The following is a 23,943-nucleotide window of genomic DNA, read 5'->3' as shown; positions in this document are numbered from 1 at the left end:
GAAACGCGTTTTTTTTTGTGCGCACAAAACCTATGGATTGTGATGAACTGGGATGATATTTATTGAAGTACTGCGGTTATATTCTTGCCGGTATGCTTGAATGAAATGAAATTTAAAACGAGGCGGAATCATATTGGAATAATGTAAACCGGGATGGAAACGTCTGCTTTTTTCTTGAAGATTAACATGTCGTGCCGGTATATTGCAGAGCAGGTTATGAAAAAATGGTGTAGCTGCCGCTGCACAGTTCCCTGGTTGCTTTGTACACGTTATCTCGAGTTAATTAACTGCCCTTAGATCACTGCAGAGTGAAACAGCGTCAACGAAGACGGAGCGTGCAGGAAAGAGATAGCGGGGCTATGCTGTGTAACCTCAAAGAGCCCGCGTCGCAATTCCAATCTTGTCGTGGGTTAGGTCGGAGGTTGCGTTATTGATCTTTTGAGTAACAAGGGGACAGAAAAAACAACGCTGCTATTTTCTCTGTCCAGACATCTATTTGCATTACGTTTTACACTACCGCACAACATGTATTACAGCGACTGTTGAGGGTGTCGTTGCGCAACCGGTAATGCTCTGGATTGAGCTCGGTCACAAGGGTAGCGGGAACGCTGCGCAACGGAGCTTGCAAACAGAGACAATGGTGATATTTTTGGGCATGTCTTCTACGGGAGTAAAGGAAACGAGGGCGTGTATATCTGCATGAGAAGTTTATAGTTTATACGGTAGTATTTTATAATATTAACAGGTTTTTATTTTAAACAGCGTGAGCAATTCAGAAATAATGCGCGTGATGGAGCTCGATTAATAGGCAATTAAGTAAATTAACTAATAATAATTTGAAGTTTTGGTTCCGAGGCGAAAGGTCACGATGCTATGGCGCTGCTGTCTACACGGAAAACTGCGTTGCAGGTTGTCTATGCAGTCTATCGCTGCCGGTGACGTCACTGTGTCAGACGCCACTATTGGGTAATGCTGTGAAAGTACCACTAAGGTTTGTGGATGTAAAGGAGTGAGGGCACTTTTCTACATGCATGGGATGGCCGTGGGACGCGATAACAATTAAGCGCCTCTTCCAGCATCATCATCACTCTAACTACGTCGACTGCAGGACCAAGGCCTCTCCCAAATTCCTCCAGTCAATCCTGTCCTGTGCCAGCTGCGGCCACCTTATCCCAGCCAACTTTCCAACCCTCATCCGCCCACCTGACTCGAACCTCTAAGTACGAGGCCGAGAAGCCGTTCATGACCGTAGCACGGCGGCGGACGCGAGATACGAATGCGAGATGCACGGTGCAACATGCACTACTCGGAGCGTAATGTTCGCCCGTTTCTGACCTCTACATTGCGGCGAGGAGCGAATGCAGGCCACATCGTGTGTTAGCTATATATCGTCGCAAACACATTTGCCGTAAGGCGAAAATGTGAAGCGCGGCTTGTCAAAAACGCGCTAAAAACACGTTTCGCAGCCAGAGCTATCTCGATTTATAGGCGTTGGAGAAGCCCGCAAAACCCATTGCGCTTTTTCTTTTGTTTTGCGACTACTGGGTTTTCCCTTTCTATCTAAGCTTTAGGTGCCACCCAAGAGCTTGAACGATGACATGCAGCAGATCGCTCTGGACTATGCACTCAATAAATGTCTGATTGTGGGAGACAAACGTATAAGTAAAGAAAATAAATGAACAGTCAGCGAGCTGTGAATCAACCAGCATCTCGTTATGGCCAGATGGCACACTTACGTAAAATTTAACCGCCACTGGGATGAAGAAGGCGAAGGAACAGGTAGGGTGGGTGATGACCTTCCCGAGAGGCCTCCGTGGCCTGCGTGGCGTGACTGACTCTTTGTTACCAAGCATGGAATAACAGCGTCTCTTGATGCGAAACAGCGGCGCGGTCTATAGCTGTCATGACCTGTTCTCCTCATGAGCACCTCCTTTGCTTCGACGTCGTCTTCGATCGTGTCCAGTGGGATCACATCATTCAGTCTATTTTTATCAATAACACGCAATGTCTGCTGCCAGAAAGTTTGTCCTGCATCTCGAGAGTTCATTAAAATTCTTTTCGGGGAGTTCACGCAAAAAGTTAAAGCGTATAGACGCGCTCCGAATCGCGCAGTCGCGCAAGGGTGGTGCTGCCACAGGCAGGCTGGATGGCCCATAGAAACCACGTAGAAAAAGAAAAAACAACAACTAAACTTTCATAACCTATTCATAAAGGTACTTTCTGTAAATACCACCTGTGTTTTTTTATGCACTTGCAAAATGACGGAAGTTGAGCTGAGTCTAATGCTTTATTATAAACGTCAGCCAAAAAAGCCATCTAGGGACTTAAGCTGGGACGAACGCCGACGTGAATGCGCGGCGGAATGCAAATGCAAACGTTGCATGAGGGAAGGAAACCCGCAGTTAGTGTCGTACTCTCAAGTAATAACTTAACCACACGGTGAAGGAGGGAAGGAAAGGAGGCAGAAAAAACAGGACGCCGTAGTGAAAGGCCCGGTGTTGATTTCGACCATGTGGCGTTTTTTACCGTCCAGAGACATTGCACAGTACACAGAAGTTCATTGCATTTCGCTTCCATGGAAATGCGGCCTCTGCGGCTGGAATTCGAACTCGCCACCTCGTGCTCACTGGCCTAGCGTCAGTGTCAGGGGAGCCGCCGCGGCAGGTCACTGCGCATCACCGCTCCGTTTGCCGGTGTGATTCCCTTGTACAGCGCGCGCTAGCAGACGACGAAAACGACAGGGCGAACTTTCGCGCACAGCTGGGCCCAATCACGTACTCAAAAATTATGGACAAGCGTATTTCCCGGTGGAAAATAGTTAATGAACGCAATTTTTCATACATTGTTAGATTCCACTGTAACAATGAATATATACGCAGCTCTTCCTTCGGTAGAGTTAAATTTTTGAGAGCACAGCTCTTCAGCGCCCGTTCGTGGGTTGAGCCGCGTATCCTTCGGAGGTGTAACTGAGCGCGGGGGAAGCGAGGGCAGGGAAGGAGAGTGAGCGCGCTCCCCCCGAGATCCGTGTCTAGTAAATTAAAGTACCGCCGCCGCTCACTCATAGATGGCGCCACAGTGGTGTGCTGCTGCTAAACGAGCATCCCGAGAAGAGGCTCAGCGCCGCCGCCGCCGAGAGGACCGCGGCATAGTCCTTCAATGTTTTTTCTGGTCACAGAACTCCGGCCAAAGTTGCATATAGACGCTTTACAGAGCCGTATCATGGTGGCTGCCATCTTTGATCAAGTGATCACGCCGCCATTACACGCCTCCTGACCGCTCGGCGCGCGCTTCGTCGCGGCGGCTGCTGCGTCTGATGGTTCGGTTCCGACAGGCAGTGTTTCGGCTGATACGGTTGTAAAGGAGTGGGAAGACGACACTGTGGTTTGTGCAAAGCTTCGAAGGAGATGTGAGAACCATAATGTGATCATTTTAGGCGTGAAAACGTGGTCGGGCTTCATGTCGCGGAGAGCCGCTGAGCTCTCCGCCAACTCGAGCCAGCGGGTGGATCGCCTGAATGCTTGTCTTTGCATCCGCTGAAGGCTTAGCTTAATGTTTTTTATTGCGAAAGCAATAATGCCCACAGTTTGAGCCTTCAGCGTCGTCCTGGCGGATCCACCATTGACCTTTAGCATGACCTCTGTTGTGACGTCACGCCAGACCGAGAGAGACAGTGCCCCAACTCGTCTCGTCACGATCGTTCTAGCGGATCCACCACGCCGCGCCGCGCAGCAGCTGCGCGCCGCTGCTGCGAGGAGGCGCTCGCTGTGATGACGTCAGACAGAGAGAATAAAACAGGGCCCCAGCTCGGCTCGTCACAGTAGTCCTAGCAGATCCACCACGCCATGTCGGAGGCGAAGTTGCAACGATGTGCTGCATCTAAGAAACGGCGGCGTGCTGAAGAAACGGATGAAGAACGGGAACAGCGGTTAGCCAAACGGCGTGCATATTGCGCAGCGAGGCGTTGCTGTTACAATTTCCGGGCTTAACCGAGCTAAGCCTCTGCCAATTTTTTTATTGCTATTATCTAAAACAGCAAGGTTTAATGCTCCTGCGACAGTGCAGGTCGTTGTCGCATCGTGTACATACATGCAGGCACCGCTCTCAAACGCTCACATGCACTTGCCGCTAGTAAACTTTGTTAGCGGTGGTTTTCTGGCCAACAATTCACGCGCTTACTTTCTCTCGTTGATTTTTATAAGACGGTGATTTTTGTATACGGGTCCAGCTTGCGCATTCATTTTCACGGCAACTTGCCTGCAATGCCACTCTGGAAGATCTAGCGCAGTGGTCTGGGTTGCGCCTGTCTCGGCCGAGTCCTCGCTTTCATCTAAGTGCACAAGACTGCTTACGGCTGGCGTTTACCTTGTGAGAAATACTGTAATCTTACTAATGATGAAAACAATACGTTGCGACGACATTTTAAGAACCGGAGTGCGCACTACAAAAGCGATCACATGACGAATGCACCAGCAGTTTGATGGTGCTACCTCAAATGTTTTTTTTTTTTTTTTTGCTGACACTTTCGGAGGTGGCAAAGCCAGCTGCTGAAGACTGTTGCTACGTAAGCCATTTGTTTACACTTTGCCACGTTGTGACTATAGAGGCGCTGGCGAGTGCAAGGAAATTTTGAGTTTTTTGTTCATTGCTCATGTGCTGGCTTTGCGCAACCAAAATGAGAGACAGGCTGTGAGTGGCCACGTAATAAGCCAAAAATGAGCAATGGTAGGAGTCACGGAGCAACATGTACAAAAAAAAATAAAAAGCGGTAGGCCTTGAATGTAGTTAACCGAACAAACGTGCGACGCATGTGTTTAGCCTGGTTGGCACATGGTTTTGCTTTGCTGGGTCGTCGGCACGTCTGGCGACGATATTAAACTCGAGTTAAGCTCTGATCGAGGTTAAGCTGATCTGATGTGTTCGTTCCGCAGGTGGAAGTTGATGAAGACGACGGTGTGCAATGCGCGCAGCGAGACAGTGTGTTGCAGTTTAACACGAAGCGTATTCGGCGATAGCCTAGTGCTCTCGTGCAGTCCATGGCCAGCGAAGCTGATCTGTTCGCGCCGCCGCGGGTTCGAATCCCAGTCGCGGAAATATTTATTTCATTTCCGCACCCTCAAAGTCAGGGACGCTACAAGATTCTTGGTTCGGTTTCACCCCGTGAAGTAGTGCTTTCGCACCAAAAGCCATAAGCACATTGATGAGTACAGCTCTCTGAAATGCAACATCGTCACAGATTCGTGCTCAAGTGCGCTGGTAGGCCTTTGAATATCCATGGGACGGCGCCGGACTTGAGTTTCAACTTCTCGCGTTGCAGCGACACTGCTTCTCCGTTGATCAGAAACTCGTGAGACCGAATTAAATCCACTGGGCAAAATGCCTCTCTCACACAGGGACGTGCTTGGAGTCGAAGCTAAATAAACCGCTTTCCTGTCGGGGTATCGCTCGCTTCCATATTTTACGCTGCGCGGCGTCGCTCGGCAAACAGAACAGCGAGGCCTTTTCCTGCGTACCTCCGTAGCCGGAGCGGCAACCTCTCGCGCAGCAAGTATTAGGCATCGCAGCTTACGCGTCACGTGCACTGTACTTTTTTGCGAACGAAGGCGAAGTCAGGAGAGAAAATAGTTGCTGTCACACCGCCGGTGTCCCATTCCGCCCGTAGACTCGCGGCCGTAGAGACGCTCGCTTGCTCGCGTCGTTGCCCCCACGTAGTGTTCCTGTATATGCTCCCGACAGGACTTTTAGCGCTGCCTCGTGGAAGGCGCGGTCAACGTATGAACTCTCCCAGAGCGTTACGGAGAAGTTTCATGACAACAAAAGCATTGAAGGACTATAAACGTTCCGTTCACGCCACCGAAGCAGAGCCGCGCTCAAATTTCGCATTAGAGAGTATCGTAATCGTACTTAGGATTTTTTTTTTCCTAACAACATTTCTGCTATCGTCAAAAACGTTCCCCGTTGGTTTTCTATGGCAGTCCTAACTACTCGATGCGATCGATGGAAAAACTTTAAAAGAGAAAGTTTCCTACGCATCGGAAGAATAGACCATTACCTTCATTCAATATTTAACAGTACCTTACAATATTCCACAGTTGCCTCACAATTAAAACTGATGTCCAAGAATCATGGACTTGCGCTGGATTGAACCAAGGCCGCAGCGGTTGCATTTCAATGGAGGCGGAATGCAAATAAGCTCGTTTGCTGTGCGATGTCAGCGCGCATTAAATGACTCCAGGGCCCGTATTCTATGAGCTATCCCTTTTCCGTTGTCCATTTCGAGTCCGTTCGATCCTCTGTCAGTGTAGTCACTCAGATATACGCGCGGAATTCAAGCGTCTGTGAAAAGCGACCCAGCCATTGGGTGGTTGGTGACCGGACCTCACCATTGGCTGCCATTGGCTGCGCTATGCAGCCAACGGTGAGGTCTGGTCTCCGGGTCGCTTTCCACAGACGCTTGAAAGACGCTTGTCAGTGGTCAGAGTGACCACTGACAGATGAGCCAATGGGCGCGAAATGGACTGGAGAAATGGAGAAAATGGACGGCTTATAGAATACGGCCCCAGGTGGACGCAATAAATGTAGAGCCGCTGCATAGCACTAAGTTTAGCGCATACACAAGGGTAGACAGGGAAGTCTACACCTCAAGTCTGTCCTTGTGTCGGCGCTAAACTTAAGTAGTATGTGTCACCAACTAGTCCACGCTTTTCATAGCTCTTGTGGAGCTTCGGGATGTTAAATTTACATACCATAACATATACCAACCTTCGACGGACAGCGAAGAGAGAAGCGCATTTTGCCAAGCAGTTGGCCAAGCGGCACGCTCCATAGCGGTTGTGGCTCATTCATTAGCGCTATACTCACGCATCCACCAACCGCCGACAGAGAAGGGTTCGAACGCACTTCGCTAAGGCTGTCAGGTGAAAGAATTTTATGAACACTAACTTAATGCACAACCGGCTGAGGTTCTGGACCAGTTTATTTCGCATTACTTCATTTATTTCTCAGTGCTTTATTTTTCCTTCCATTGTCTCTCTTTTGTGTAACTAACTAACTAACCTTGAGGCTAGCCTTAATTCACGAAAACTTCACTTAAAGATAATTCCTTTGAGGCCCGCTTGGGACTCTCAAGTGTTCGAAGTTTTTTTCAGGAAGGCTGTCATGGCTAATCTTACTCTTAGGTGGGTCGCGGGGCTAAAAGGTTAAAATTTGAACCTCTAGTTCGATTTCAATACAGTTTTCAGCATTGATGCATATTTGCGCTGCATGCGCTTCTGGAAAGTTTTAAAATGACTTTATGAACGCTAACATAACCTTTAGGATAGTCGTAAGGCCTTTCGCCAAGATTAACGTAACTTTAGGAGAATTCCATTGAGGCGCGTACCTCGTTTTGCGGTTTTAGAGGCTAGAACTTATTTCGGGAAGACTGTCTTGCGTAATCTTATTTCTAGATCGGAAGCGGGGCGGAAATGTTAAAATTGGAGTCACTTTTTTCTGTCCGAAAATAATTTTCAGCGCTGATGTATACTGGCGCTGTACGCACTTCTGAAAAGTTTTATTGCTCTTGCTCATTTGTAAAGGAGGTTATAAATATAAAGACGTTGTAAAGAAGGTGCGCGCGCACCTCCTCCCCCCCCCACACACACATACACGCACGCACGCACGCACACACACACACACACACACACACACACACACACACACACACACACACACACACACACACACACACACACACACACACACACACACACACACACACACACACACACACACACACACACACACACACACACACACACACACACACACACACACACACACACACACACGCGCGCGCGCACGCACGCACACGCACACACACACACTTAGAGGCCATTCATTGTCAAAATTGTTGCAAATGCCGGTTTTGTGTCGTCTGCGTGCAGCAGAAAAAAAAGAATGCTTGCTGCTTCAGTACCAATCTAATCTAAATTGCTTTTGTAATAGATGCATGCGTTACGGCGGCGCATCCCCAGCGCACTCTCAGCGTATGCGTTGTGCATTGAGAAAGAATTTTCCACGGTTCAGTAGCCAAGCTTGTGTACAGTGAAAAGAAGCAACGTTAATAGCAAAGACGCCAGAGAAACCACAGTCTGTGCCGACCAAGGAAGTGCGCGAAACGCGCGAAGTAATTATCATCCGTGGAGGAATGCCGTCTTCGGCGAAACAACCACGCAATGCACAAGAACGAGGCTGGTTTCCCCGCATGAACCACACGTTGCAGCGAGTAAAGCTTGCTTCGCCGCAGCACGGCAGCCGACGACGCGAGCGCTGAAGCACACGCGGGCCGTCCACCGGCGCTAGGGTGTCCGTTCGAGGCGGCCGTGCCCGCGATAGTGAGCTTCACTGCATAACCCTGCTGTCTGCTGTGTTGGTGCGAGCAGACCTCGAAAGAAGACAGCCCTGTACTAAGGGAAAAAATAAACATGTAAAAAGGATGCAGAGTTCAGAACGCTGCACACGGAGGAAAGGAACACACGACTGTGCTAGACTGTCTGGACACACACACACGCACACGCGCGCGCGCGCGCGCGCGCACGCACACATACACACACACGCACGCACGCACGCACACGCACGCACACGCACGCGCACGCACACGCACGCGCACACACACACACACACACACACACACACACACACACACACACACACACACACACACACACACACACACACACACACACACACACACACACACACACACACACACACACACACACACACACACACACACACACGCACACGAATGAACGTAAGGCAAGAGTTTTGTGGCGCACTTTTTTTAAATACATGATCACTGGTTTTGAACCGCTAGTCCTTGCGTTAGCAGGCTTTTCGACGAATAACTGATACATATCATCGCAGTTTTGTGCGACCGTTGTCAGAAGTGTATCTGCAGGGAGTCTTTTTTAACCTTTACAGAATTTTATGTTAAAACCTGCGAGAGATTCGGCGGTGTGGTCTCTTGCACAATATTGCAATGCAAGGAGCACATTATGTGCCTCATAAGGATCAATAATTAGATGTTTAATTAACTGAAATTAATTGGTAAACTTTGTTATTATTTTGGATTTTAGGGGGAAGGTCATAGTGCGAAATTGATGGTCGTCCACATCGAAGGTGAGTCCTGTTTTAAAATTTTCTAAATCGGCAATGTGGCTCGAAATATGGAACGTGCAAAATGCGCATTTGCAAGCTATTTGAGTTGACTTTTCCGCATTACTCGAATTATAAACTGCCGTCGCGGTGCGTCGTATTGTCGCTGAAATCAAAACAACTTCTTCTGCATCACTAAATACATCAAATGCGCCTCTATTTGATGGACAGGAAGTGCAAAAGACGTCATTTTATGGATATGCAACGCAGGAAAGGCAGCTCACCAAGCTCACCAAATTGAAGGTAAAGCAAATTTTAAAACATAGCTCACGTTCCATGTCGACGGCCATCAATTTCTGAATATGACCTCGCCCCTAAAATAAAAAAATAAAAAAAACATAAGCTAATTTTTGTTAATTATTCGTTTAAATATCGATCCATACGAGGTACTACATAGTGTCCCCTTTGCCAGTCAATAGACCGCACCGACGTACCTCTCACAGTTTTTAATATGAAATTCTGTAAAGGTTAAAAAAATTACGCCATATACAGAACCCAGGGGGTTTGCTTAGAAGCAAACCCCTTGGGCTCGCAGTAAGGATCCGTGGATGGGGGATGCGAGAGGGGGATACGAGAGCCCCTCTCAACTTCAAGCTGTTTGGAGCGCTGGCGGTGCTAACGAAAGCGCCTTGGGCTCTTCACTTTCGACGAACGCTGCACAAGGTAGGCCTCAGCCGTGAGCCTTGCACGCTTCTCTCGGCATTTGGTGACAATGCGAGCGTTGTGGAAAATCGCTGCAGGGCCTCGTTAGTTTCAACGAACAGTCAACTGGCATTGATGAGAAATAAACTCGGGGTATGAGCGACGAAGATGCTAAGAATAGCCTGCAATTTGAAGCGCTGGAATACGCTTGTTCGGCGCCACAGCGGCGTTGTTTCCAAGATTCCACGGTTCTACTGCAAATTTTATACATGTATGCATGAGACGGGCCGATGCACCATAAATGGTAGGCTGGGCAAGCATGGAAACAGGTTTAGGGAGTTGGCACGTCAGAGACACTTGGTTGTTCACCGTGGTCGAAGAGTAAGTTGCCAAGGCAAGCTTGAGCATGGCCGGTGTCGAGGGGAGCGCGTACGGTTCTTCTTATTAAGAAAGAGTGCGCGCTCCCCTGGAGACCGGCCGTGATCTGAGTTACAACAAACATATGTCGGTTGGAAGGGGGCGCTGTCGAGAATGTATTGCCATCTGCGGTCATGTTAATCAGGTAAGCTTGGGAGCGGGAGCTTTTGGGTGGGGGTCCGGCTTCCGGTTACAGCAAATGCAATGAAAATCGATCCTCCTTTTAACTTTTCGCGTCATCCGGAACGCACTGTCAGGCTTCCAGATTTGGGACTAATTCCAGGTTGATTTATAATGCGGCCCTTATTTCAATACTGGCTGTACTCATTGGCGTCGAGCCTGCTCGATAAGAAAAAAGGAGGGCGGAGCCTAACAAACGGTTTTATAGAACATTACAGTGCTGTACTTGGTTTGGTTTATGGGGGTTTAACGTCCCAAAGCGACTAAGGCTATGAGAGACGCCGTAGTGAAGGGCTCCGGAAATTTCGACCACCTGGGGTTCTTTAACGTGCACTGACATCGCACAGTACACGGGCCTCTAGAATTTCGCCTCCATCGAAATTCGACCGCTGCGGCCGGGTTCGAACCCGCCTCTTTGGGGTCAGCTGCAGCCGAGTGCCATAACCACTGAGCCACTGCAGCGGCTAGTGCTGTACTTAAGCTTAGAATTTGTTTCGTCCTGTGATACTAAAGGCACATGCAAGTGTATTTGTATTTCACCGCAGCTTCTTTTCTTCGCAGTTTTTAATATACGAGTCAGTCATAGTTAGTCCACTTTACTGCTGCCAGCCCCTCCGATTGTTTTTCTTGCGCCTGACTTTCAATACTCCGTTAGTTTTAGGCAGTTAGCGGAACAGGGTCGATAGCATAAGCGGCCGCGAACCATTGATTTGAGTTAAGCACAGCCGTAGTGGCTTGAGTAAAAAATTCGCTGCGGCTTCCCTTTTTTGCTTCCAACGCAACAGATGCACCGCTGCCCAAGACGAGATAGGCGGCTACTAATTAGCCCAGGAGAAGAAGCCCTGTTTTTCTTTCCCCCTCTGGTATCGGAGAGTACTGGCCGAGTGCTGAAGGGCTAATGGGATTACCGCTCGGCGCTGCCCTATCCGTGCCTTCTTGCAATGACGACCAGCCGGCTCCGCACACTAAATCTTCGCCCGACGAGAGCGGCAAGAGGAACGAAAGCAGGCCCTTCCTCGTCATCTTAAGAAACGGCAAGCGAGCAGCAGAGGCTCGGGTGCCTCATGTCTGACAAGCGATTAGATGCCTGCTCAGGGTAGCTCGCTGCGCGGGGAAGTTTCCCTGACGTATGCCACTCGGGTAGGAAATAAGAGTGTTTTTAATGACGAAAAAAAAAAAAAATCCCAGTGCGATTCTTTGCGCTAGGCGTGCTTTGGTAGGGGCATGCGATAGCCCACTTTTTGAAACTTTCTGTATTATCAACTTCGCGGCGCCCGCTTCCATGAAAAATTTGTGAGTCTCTGTCGCAGTTCCCTGTGGTGTGGATGGATATGCGGCGAATGTCCATGATAACTGGAAGTGACCACAATACAAGTGGAAAATTCAATGGGCAGGCTTGTTGAATTAGCTGTTGCGCTGGTGGCGATTGTGGTGCAGTAACCACACAACACCGGTTTGCAATGGGAGAAGCAGGTGAAGTTGCCACGCTCCAGCAACGCCGGCGATATTTTGTCACGGGAAATGTCCATGGCTCTACTACTCTTCGTCGTCGGCCTTTTGGTATCACCTCCAGCAACCATTCGTTCTTGCCATACAGCCATATGCACGATGAAGAAACACGTGATCACATAGTAATAACCATACACGTCATTTCCTTCGCACGCATCGAGCCTGAAGTCGCTACTAGCAACTAAAGGGATGTTTACGAGCCACTTCTATGGCGATGAAGTTGCGTAGCATAAGCGGTTTGACATTGTTTTGCAATAGCTTTTGGGAAAAGCAGGAAAACGCACCAACTAGACAAGTTTTCTTCAATCTGGTTGAACACACCTCGACCCAATAACGAATCTGCGGCCAGAGCTGACTCTCTTCGACCAGTGACTGTCCACTGCTATTTGAAAGGCAGTTAACGTAAATGGCTATCCCAGAAGCTCGACCGCAAGCCCTCTTACTTATGGCGCTGTTATGTCTGCACACAGCCACATAAACATCAGTCTATGTCCCGGCAGACACAGCAGTCTAACTCGAACCTGGTGATTGAGATAGTTCTGCTCAACATCGGCTAGGTGCGTTCGCCGTCACCGAGTGCTCATAGCTCGCAAAAGTGCCTGCTGCGGACTACTTTCAGTGCCACGCAGTTGCTGGCAACTTGTGTATACGCTGTCGTGACGGCAATTACGCAGACCTCCAAAATTCGACAGCAACGATCAGACCGAGATTTGTTTTTCGATGACTAAAAAGTGAAATCGTCATTAGCGTTCATCAGCAAAAGGTTTTGGAGACTGAAGGCTCTGCTCAGAGCATAACACGTGACTTTCTGAGGGTGCCGTCTAGTGTAGTCGCGCAAGGCCTAGTCATAGGTACACATTTTAAATTTGTGGGACTAGCCTAAGTGAAGAAAAACTGCGTACAATGACTCGGGACAACCCACCGGTACACTTTCATAATCTCCGTGCGCTATTCGTTAAGGGTGCAGTATTCGCTGAGACCTCAATTGAGTTTTAATTATGCGCCGTTGACCTACTGGCCAGATTGTGTTGGCTTCAGTACAGCGTGGTTACCTTAATTTTCGAGGGAAACCGAGAGCACAACCGCTTCGCGGACTGTTTTTTATCAAGTTGTATCTGTGCAGTTTCAAGTTTCCGACGGCGCCATTTATTGATTCAATCGGCGACACCCGTGTTGAGAGTTAGCACATGTGGCTGCAGAGACAAAGAAGAACCTATTTCAGCAGACTACTCTTTGCGCCGGTAATCAACGCCTCTACCCAATTTTGCTTATGTGAGCAGTCTGAGTAGGTTCTGTTCCAACCGTGAGGTCCCCGGCGTGACAGGCCCGCAAGTTATATTTTCCATGGACTACATCTCTGCCGCTGTAAGCTTCTGCGTCTTTGTTGAAGGTAAAGCGCCAGACTGACTTCGAAATCTTGCAGTTTTTAGTTTGTTTCGCCACGAACCTTGACCGACAAAGGTGGATTTTGCCCGTGTTCGAGAAATGGCATCCAGCGCACATCCGTTCCAAAGTTCTGTTTATTGATTCACAAAGCTTTCGTGACAACTTTGCGAATCCGCGCCTTTGGATACACACTTGGACTGCTGCTCTTGACAATTGCGGTGGGATGCCGTAATGAACTGGCATTTACAGACAACCGAGAGTTCTGACACCACGGTCTGTAGAGAACGCCATTCATTCAGAATCTGCTTCCAACGCATCGATGCTGGTATTTCTGCACGGCTGTTCTTTTTAAGGTATATCTGTGGTCTCCTGTTGGTACCGGCGGTTGTCAGAGTAGCTATAGGGTCTAACGCTTCCGACAGAGGAGCTGTTCTTCGCGAGTGGTAAGACGCGAAAGGACGGACTGTTGAATGCAGCATGCGTAACAACTATGCATGGTTGTCTATATAAGCCTCGCCAGAGAGGGGAATTTTTATGCAATGAAATAAATCAGGAAGATATGTTAGTCAAAAGAGCACAGATCTGATAAAATGAACTTAGCGCTTTCGCTGTGGAATGAAACTATGCTGAAGACCCTGTGAACGGTCTCCATGGCTCTAAATTTGAGGAGAACACGAGAAAGGCGTACAAGATAAGCGAACTCTCCCAGGCCTGTTGTGATCGCCTACTTGCTTGCCTCTTTCCCCGAGTTCAAAGTCCTCGCAAAGTGCGGCGGGTTCAGAGGGTGGCGCCCGAATAAGCGTGATCGCGACGGTTACGTTACTAGGCTGAGCAAACGGGCCGCGGTTGAAGCTAGGCGCGAGTGCTCTTGGAGTGCGCTTATGCTGCCCGCAAACTTCGTGGTTTCGGCGGCCCGGGCCAGCTGACGAAACATTCCTGGAATCGCCTAGCGGAGTGGTGTCCTTCCCCGGCTCTTTAGCGGTGGTCCCACTGCGGCAAGCATTGAGACCATGGCGGAAGCGGCATTCTGGCGTGGGTGGTTGTGACGCCCGCAGCCCCGTCACTTACTTCGCGCTGAGCTCGGATTAGTGTCGCGTTGTTTGGCTAGAGCCGCCGCGAGATTCCCAGTGTTGTAGCGCGTGTGCAAGAGTGGCTGCGATGCCCGGAGCCCCGTCACTTGTGCCGTGTCAAGCTGAGACTGGAGTCACGCTGTTTTGTTCGGGCCGCCGCGACATTCATCGCTTTGTATCTTTGTGTTGTTTGCCTACAGGTCTCAGCGGTTGGCCCAGCGTCGGCTTCCAGGAGCTCAGTATTACATCCTCAGTACCTTCGCTATATTGATTGCATCGCATCTTTGAGTGTTTGCTGTTTCCGCGGAACAAACTGTTGCTTTTGTCTCCTTATTGTGGTTTGTCACTCGCTGTGCGAGACCACGGCTCGCGAACTCCATTAATTGGAAGGTACTGCCTGTAATACTAAGAGCAAATTACATAATCTCCTTTTAATTTGCCCATGACAGGGCTTACATGCGGGCAGTGGCGACAGTTTCAGGGCTTCATTGCTTTGAAAACGGTGATAGCACACGTTTTACACTTAGGTTATTACGAGTTTCTGCGTCACAACTATCTTGTTTTTTTTTTTTTTACTTAAATCCATTACTATTGCTTCCAAAATTAGCATATTTTTTCCACTCTGCATTTTCTAATGTTTCTTTTTCTTGTTTCTCATTTTGGGTGGCGTAAACGACCGAAAAAATAATGTCTTCTCCTGTAGTGCTCAAATTAAACCTTGTAGTGCTTGTAGTGAACATTGCTATGATGTTTTTCTCTTGATTTGAACACTTGATGTTTATGTCGCGCATTAATTCTTTGTAAAAGTATGTTGTTAAGTAACATATTCTTTTTCTGTTATAAACATGTCGATAGGTATCTCATGAGCTATAGTGCTGCAGCGTTGTGTACTTTTGAGTTCTGTACTCAATTAAGCAGCTGTAGGGGGCGGGGACCCGACGTCAAGAATGTACCTAGGCTTTTTGTCCCCTCCCCTCACATCTCTGATGTGGAATAAACCTGACTGATTAGAAAAAGTTGGCGCAGATGCTATAGCTTAGACCCGTTATAAGGTAAATTCTAGGTGCAATAAAGTTTACGTGTTTTTTCTTAACTTTGAGGCACGACCATCGCCCGGTTTTCTTTAATTTATTGTCTTATTTCTTTAGTTCTTTCACGAACTGCATTCAACGTCGCATTTTCTGAAGGTATGCCCTGCTTTGCATCAGTCTGGGCAGCCTATACTTTTTTGAAGTGTCGGAAGGGACTTGTGGATATGGAATGCACATCCTTACTTCTTCGCTTGGAATGGCAGTGCTCTTTGGAGTGCCCACTGAAATCAAATTTCAGTCCACGACAGCATTGTCGCTTCATGCGTGACTGTGCAGTGTATTTGCTTTGAGTGGAAGCATTTTTACTTGGCTCTGAAGGTGTCTGTACAATGCACTTGCACATGAAATCCACAGACAGTTACTGGCTTTATTTCTCATTAGCCGATGATTGAACGTTACATAAAATGCACAGTGCGTCGGCCTTCTTGCGTGTGTTTTAAAATTAACCACGCATATATCACTCCAGTTAATGAGAACAACAAAAACAGTTCCGTACGTTTAATACGGTACGCAGAACATTTTACACTCCAGAAAAATACTCTTTTACTTCCTAAGGGAATGGAAATAAGACCCGCATGAGAACGCAGATATTGCGCACGCGAATAGAGAAAGACAAAAGTTCCACATAGAATCATGTCCTTGCCAACTGTATAACTTGACCAAGAAAAGCAATTTAGACTCAGATTTCTTCATTCTTAGGAGATATGTAGGTATTCATGGTTAAATAATACAGCACAAAAACTATGAAATAGGTCCTCATTCCTTTCCATAGTTATTGAAAACATCACAGCATACAACTATTTCAAAGACAAGCCGCTAACACACCTTCACAAACCTTTTTTTTTTTGTGCAAGTTAGAGAAATTGCGTTTAGCATGTGCAGTTAAAAAAAGCAGTTGTAAAAATGCAGGTTTCATTTATCTATTCACTGTTATCGACTGCGTTTCGTGCCATCCCTCACGCGATGTTAGTTGCTGTTTTTTGCGCGTTCCCGTTAAGGGTTCAGTTTATACGGAGACTTCTTCAAGGGCAGCTGCACCACTTTTTGAGAATTTTGCGGTGTTCAAGGATTCAAATCTATATAGGCTGTAGGTAAAGCATCTCAAATTTTTTTGTACTAGCGTTTAAAATAGTCGCGTAATCGATTATTCAATTTTGCGCTTGTTCTCAAAGCACCAGAGGAGTGCGGGGAAGTTTAGCGTGACGTCACGGAAGGTAAGAGTTCAAGTTACCGTTGCCGACAGCCACACCCTGCGGTGCCTTGTTGGATGCTGCCAAACAACGGTTGGAGGGCTTTGTCTTCGGTGGTGTTGGTTTTTTCCCTCAAAGCGAGCGTTTATGCATTGGAAATGTACCGATTACTTTGATGACGTCATTATGCGTCCACCTACTTGGCGTTGTGCTTTACCTGCAAGTTTCGCACAATCGACCCTTTTAAGCTCAGAGATTTCTAGAACCTATGCAGTTGCCCTTTAAGCCTTAAGAATCGTCATTCCCCGCCTCAACCCAGATCCACTCACTGCGTCGTGAATGCTGCTTCTTGGTCTCATTTCGCACTCCCATCTCAGCAAAAAAAAAAAGAAGAAAAAAGGCAATTACCGCGAAATACGGCGCAAAGAAGCTGGTTTGCTTAATATTTCGCCTGGTTTTGAAGAAACCATCCAAAATCTTCATGTGTTCTGGCAATAAATAAATAAATAAATAAATTGCCTAACCGTTCCTACTACGAGGTATTCTGTGATGTTTCCAATGACAACGAATAACGTCGACTGTTACAGCCTCGGCTGGTTCGGTAGCGAGGCTGACGTAAATAAAGGCAAGTCTCGAGGTCGTCGCTTGCGCATGCGCCGTGAATGCGTCCCATTCACGGGAGAACACTTCAGCTGCCGCTCTTGCGTAGTCCCATATACCACACGCCGCTTTTCACTAGTCCAAAACCCGTGAGCTTTTGCACCCGCTTGTGCTGCATCGAGCCGTGTCTGCTTACAAGGAGGCGCGTTCGCGTTGCGCCAGCCGGCGCCTGAGCTTATTTTGACGGTGCGCGGCCAGCGTAATTATGGTCCGCGCGTACGAAGAAGCGCGCATTTATTCGCTCGCGGCAAGCGGGCTGAATAGATAAAGCACGCGGTTGTGGTTCTCCTCGCGTCGCGCTGTAGGGTCGGCCCGTGTATGCCGAGCACGTGTGCCGACGAACCCCTCGGGCGAGGTGAAAGCTGCTAATGCGCTCCGAGCGTGTTAGCCGTGATGGAGTACTTCATCCTTTACTTTCGCGTTTTATTATTCTCCATCTCCACGTGCCACCGCTGGCAGAGTGAGGCACTAGACCGTTCGGCGATGCAGCTTTTGCGCTCACAAGCGCTCAGGAATTCTTTAAAAAGCAGCGTGCCTGAAGCTGCGCCGAGCCACGGATGCGGCTCACGCTTATCCGCGGTTGTCTCGGCGTAGGCGAATTTATTGGCATGTGTAGTTTATAGAGCGCTGCTTTGACGCAAGCTGCAAAGGTCGTCGCTTTCTCCGAACGCTTGGGAAACAGTGTCTGAAAGCTGCTTCGCTCAGCTTTTTATGCCTCGTTGCACACGAGCACCGGCCACCTTTCAAAGGAAGTTTCTGTTGAAACAAAGAGGCCTTCGCAGAAAGCTAAGCTAACTGGTAGAGAGCATGTAAATGAGGTTGCGGCGTTGTTCCTGGTCCGTTGTTTCACAGAAGGTTTACCTCTGTTCTTGGCGCTCACGCAAGATACAAACAAGGCAGCCAAAGGCTTTCGCTCTTCGCAGCTTAGTGTGCGCCCTCGCCAGTGCTGCCGATACTTGTGGGCAATTGAACGATTGATGGCGCTCCTGCATGGGCAGTTTAAAAGGCATCATGTGGCTTGAAGCATGGGCTGCGAATGCATAAATAAGTTCACAGTTGTAATAAATCGCCAGCATAGCCGAATGGCAGATCGCATTGGACATGGGTCGAGCGAATCTCCCACAAGGTATACTTGGGGAAGGAGCAGAAACTGCGGGTTTTGGAACAAATAGTTTTGTTACGAAGGACAAGTCTACTACAGCTTAAATCGCCTCCAAAACAGTTACTGTACACGGCTTTAAAATACCCAGTGACGATGTCTAAAGCACAGGCAATGATTGAAAAGAATTCTAAAACAAAAACAAGAAGCTTGTGAACATTTTTGTTCTAACGGGTTGTCACCACTTTTTCACTTTTATGGCACATGGTTACAAATTCTTTTACTTTTTAAATCTCATACTTTTGAGCGTGTTCGTGTCGCGTGTAGCCTAACCTTCAGAGCGTTCACCAGCGTCGATCCCAACCCCAGCGGCGGACGTGGGACGTCCTGCTGCGCCGTACGTGCCATGTACATTGAGATCGAACGGAGGTCATGGGTTTAGGCACCACCGCCAGCATGTTGTTGTCTTTCCTTCTGCTGTCTGTAAGCTTCTCAACAAACAAACAAACAAACAAACAAACAAACAAACAAACAAACAAACAAACAAACAAACAAACAAACAAACAAACAAACAAACAAACAAACAAACAGACAGATAGACAAACAAACAAACAAACAAACAAACAAACAAACAGACAGACAGACAGACAGACAAACAAACAAACAAACAAACAAACAAACAGACAGACAGACAGACAGATAGACAAACAAACAAACAAACAAACAAACAAACAAACAGACAGACAGACAGACAGACAGACAGACAGACAGACAGACAGACAGATAGACAAACAAACAAACAAACAAACAAACAAACAAACAGACAGACAGACAGACAGACAAACAAACAAACAAACAAACAAACAGACAGACAGACAGACAAACGAAGGAACGAACGAACAAACAAACAAACCAACAAACCAACGAACAAACAAACAAACAAACGAACGAACAAACAAACAAACTGGAGGGGACACAAGCTCCACCTTAAGGGTATGGTGCGATAGTGTTAATGGGTTGATGCCCATTTACGCTGAATTGGCAATTCTCCACTTAACATTCACAAATCCCTGGGAGTCCTCATACCACACCTGGCGCAGTGGTGTAGCGGTTAAGCGGTGCGCCACTGGCCCAGCAGGTGCTGGGCGCAGCGGCGTCGCCCGCATCATCGGCGCGTCTGTCAATTGCCGACGTCACGGCGCGAGCCGAGATTGTCTGTTGCGCATGCGCAGTGCTCTGAGACGGCGGCCAACTAGCGACGGGGAGCCCTCATGCCTGGCTTCAAAAATTGTGACGTGACGGCCTCTACTGAATTCTTTCCTTCCTCTATCTGCGGAAGAAATTTTGCCGCTATAATCGACACCGTCATAAAAAAAGAAATGAAACTAGATTTAAGTGCAATTTGAGACGTTTCTTTGTGTGGTGCGTCGATTTAGGCTCGAAGAGGTTGAGAAGCTGCTGCACTCGTGAAGAACATCATGATCAGGTGGCATAAAAGGCAGTCATCGTGCGCAGATTTATTACTTTGTTTCATTCTTTCTTCATTCCTTAACTTCCCTGAACCCATTTTCTAGTAGAGTATGGCAGGGACAACAAAAAGCTCTCTTTCGCTACCTGCCTTTGTTTATTTTTATTCCCCTTCCCTGGCTACTAACAACGGGATTTAAGGAATACAAATGCAGTCCGAGGAGGCTCTTGCCACGCAGGAAATGAATCACCCGGCGCGGCCGCTGAAACACCCAGGGGAATTCAGTCTACTGCTGGGCATTTGCATATCAGCTTCCGCGTCACGGTCTTCATTCACTCCGCGAGCGTCCGAGCTACATGCTTGACTCCAGGAACCACAAAAAAATACAGGCGTTAGCGACTGTAAATCAGCATTTGAATCTCGTTTTATCTCGTCCTCGACAGGAATACGGAGACCTCACTTGCACCGCTTGCACACTCGACAGCGCTGACACGAAGTGCTTTCGTAAGCAAGTAATGCAAGTGTCTGCCTCAACAGGTTGTTGCCAAGTTCATTAAGTTAAGAACATGCCTTACCTTCTGGAGTGTAACCAATACTCTCGCCGCTGTGAGTTTCTCAAGCAGGAACACGCGATGCTTGGAACACGCCGCCACTTTCCACCCGGAAAGTTGTCAGCCTGATGGCAAGTCTGGTAGGAGTGCACCAAGGCTCTGCTTGGATAATCTCTTAACGTGTACTGTTTCCAGTGCATCCCGATAAATTGCAGCGCTATAGTGGCCTTCGGTATTGGGCTACAGGGTGTGACAGATTCTGATTCTTTATCGAGCATCACGCTCTTTTAGCATTCTATTCGCTACTTTTTCGCATTGTGTCGCCTTTTCAGGAGTTTGGTGGCCGGAGGTGCATCTTGAACAACAGTCGCTATCTTCCATCGACATGCGCTTACGTCGACGGAAGATAGCGACTGTTGTTCAAGATGCACCTCCGGCCACCAAACTCCTGAAAAGGCACGATGCAAAAAAATCTCACGTGATTTATTTTTTGTCACACACCTGGAGAATTCCTTCGGCAGTGCTGATATTTTAGCGCATTTTATTAACCTTGTTTACACAAAGCAGCTGCCATATTTCTGAAAAGTTTTATAAGACACATACAAAGGGGATTTCGTTAAAGCTCCGGGTAAGCTATTTCAAGGCAAAACGAAAAGAACGCAGTGATGTTCAAAGGATCGTTTCTTTGAACTCTTGAGAGGTTTGACCCTTGCAGTCTTTGTAATTTAACTGTTTAAAAACCTTTAAAAAGTGAAAACTTCGTTCACGTTTTTTTTTGTTCTCAAAAGTACATCGAAGTGTGAAGGAACGATGGTTAATTTTGAATCCACGTAAATATATCCCTCGCACTGACTTCACTAGCTGTACTCACAGGGACGCATTAGCAGTGCAGTTTAAGTTTTCTTCTACACGGCGCTTGCATCAGAATAACAATGTGACAAAGCCTGGCATCGAAATAGCACACTGCCATTTCTCGCGTCATCACCTCAGCTGTTCTACAGCTGCGCGGCTACTCTTGATACAGCTGGAAGTAGCTCACAGAGTCCTGCTTGCCAATATTCCTGCGCACGGTGCTTGACTACAGGAAGTGCCTGCCTGTAGTACTGAGTCCGTCCAAAGGCTCACGCCCTCTGCATTCAATTCCTTAGTTCTCTCTCGTCTTTTTTGCTGCAAATTTACGGTTCGTTCCACAGGCTACTCTTCCTGCTTGAGTTATACTAGGCGGAAAATTAGCTCCAATGCTTAGGCACGCTATTGTTACTGTATTTGTCCTAACTGCACTAGAAGGAATGCAAAGAAAAGAAACACGGCCGCCATATTTTGATAGAGGCAAAAGGCAGAAACCACCCGCGTGCTGTGCGATATCAGTGCACATTAAAGAACCGCATGTGGTGTAAATTAATCCGGAGTACTCCACTACGACGTCTCCCATAACCCACATAAAGCTTCGCAACTCGCCCATACTATCTACCACCTAACATACAAAAAAAAAAATTGGAAGGGACAGCCAAGCTCCGCCTTAAGGGTATGACGTGATAGCGTAATTGGTTAATTCCCATATATGCGGAAGGTCATTTCCTACTTTGCATTCATAGATCCATGGGAGTTCTCATACTCCTTCTGGCGCAGTGGTGCAGCGGTTAAGCGATGCGGCACTACGCTGTAATGCCAGGTGTTCCCAGCGGTGGGCCTCGTGCGGCCGAGGTTTCTCTTCCCGAGTGACCAATAATTAATTTAGATACCATCTGCTACGATGGGCAGGTTGTGATGACACCACAAGGTCACGTGACCCAGGTGGCCCACCTGCCTCCTAGGTTGCTCTCTGGGGACCACCTGCCAGAGCCATGCCTGTGATTTTTCCGTAACAACGCCGACGCCGAAAACGCCGGCGCCGGATCTTGTGGACAGCGGGGCCTTTAACGCTTTCGCGTTAACAGTGAGACCGGGACAGACTTGTGCTCCGCGTTCACGACTGGTAACTTAAGGTGAATGATTGGGTTCGAAGGTACTGAATTAACCAATTCATGCAGGTAGATAGCAGGAAAAAAAGTTAGGAGTGTTATGGAATGCCTTGCTCCTTTCGATCAGGATTTCTTCGCGAAACGCAGATGCGGGTTTCTTACCATGCCTGGAATTTGCACAAGTGACGCGTCCAAGGTGTACACTCATGGTGGAGCACGCGGCCATCATTGTTTGAAGGATGTTCAGTCCTTTTTGGTGTGAATACAAGTCTGCTCTGAAACTGCATAGGAGCAGACACGGATTCATCATGATCGAGGCGAAATAAAGTTAATTTCTTTTCTGCAAATAAGAGCTCATTCACGGTTGAAGAAGTAGTTTGAACTTCCAGCTTCTAGTTAACTTCGGAGCTGAAAGCAGGAATTCCTGCGTTGAAAAAAAGTCTCGCCTTCTTATTTAGCTATCGCTGACAACAAAGAATTAGTGAGGTATAAAAAAGGGCTCTACTTTTCTCGTGAAACTGAAAAATGTGTCCCTTACTACTTTAAATACCAAGAAAGCGAATCTGAATAACAGGTGTGTGCTGCCGAGTAAGCTGCAAAAATACTTTATAAGGCCTTTCAGTTTTTTCTCTTGAGCTATCACTTGTCGGGAAAAAGAAAACCGCAGAAATAGCTCTTGACGATGACATCTACACTCGCATGAACTTCTTCGCTTCACGTACGAGCTTACAACCCTCATGTTGTTTTGATCATGCCGTCAGCATGCTGGTCTTACCAGCAAATAGCATCGTAGGTATACATTAATGCCCTTTCAAGGCATGCGGCCAACGAGTTGCTGCGTGATGCGAAATAGATAATTCTAAGCATAATTACTGAGGGATTACAAAGATAAGATAAAGATCAAAGGTTATGAAAATTTTACTCTCGAAGTACACCAAAAAGAGTCGAACCAGCGTTGGTAGCGCTTTGCATTCGATAACGCTCTTAGTAAAAGAATACATTTCGATTAGAACGCACAGAAGAACGGCGTCGTTTGCGCACAGCGTACGCGCTATCTCTTTTCATGAACTTTGAACTTTGAGCGGTATGATTCAATTATGAATGGCAGAGGGAGTTCATTTCACTTAAGGGAGGTTAAATACTTGTGTGCTTAATTATCGCAAAGAAAGAGCAATAATGACAATGTCCGATTGCATGCCTTCTGCAGCAGTGATGTCCGTGTTCTTGTGACCATGTTTTAATTTTCTCGTTCCCATTTCATTTGTACTCGACAGGGCTCTGTACTTGTTGTGATCTTCCTTACTCTACTGCCAGTGTGTTGTTTGCTCTGATAACGTTCTGGAAATTTCGGCAGGCTGTTATCTGATCTGGCGTACGTCACTCGCGCGGCGGTGACTGCGCGCTCTCGTGCCTGATGGCGGCTTTATTGCAGAGCTAATCAACGGCGCCTCAGACACGCTTTAATTACAGTTCGGTAGCTTCTCATGCGCGGTTTCTTTCCCTCTCGGCGATAATGGGAGTAAG

The sequence above is a fragment of the Amblyomma mixtum genome, chromosome 3, assembly GCF_055824585.1.
Source record: "Amblyomma mixtum isolate Tamu chromosome 3, ASM5582458v1, whole genome shotgun sequence".
NCBI lineage: Eukaryota > Metazoa > Arthropoda > Arachnida > Ixodida > Ixodidae > Amblyomma > Amblyomma mixtum.
The sequence above is the reverse complement of the archived record's forward strand: the minus strand, read 5'-3'. Positions refer to the sequence as shown.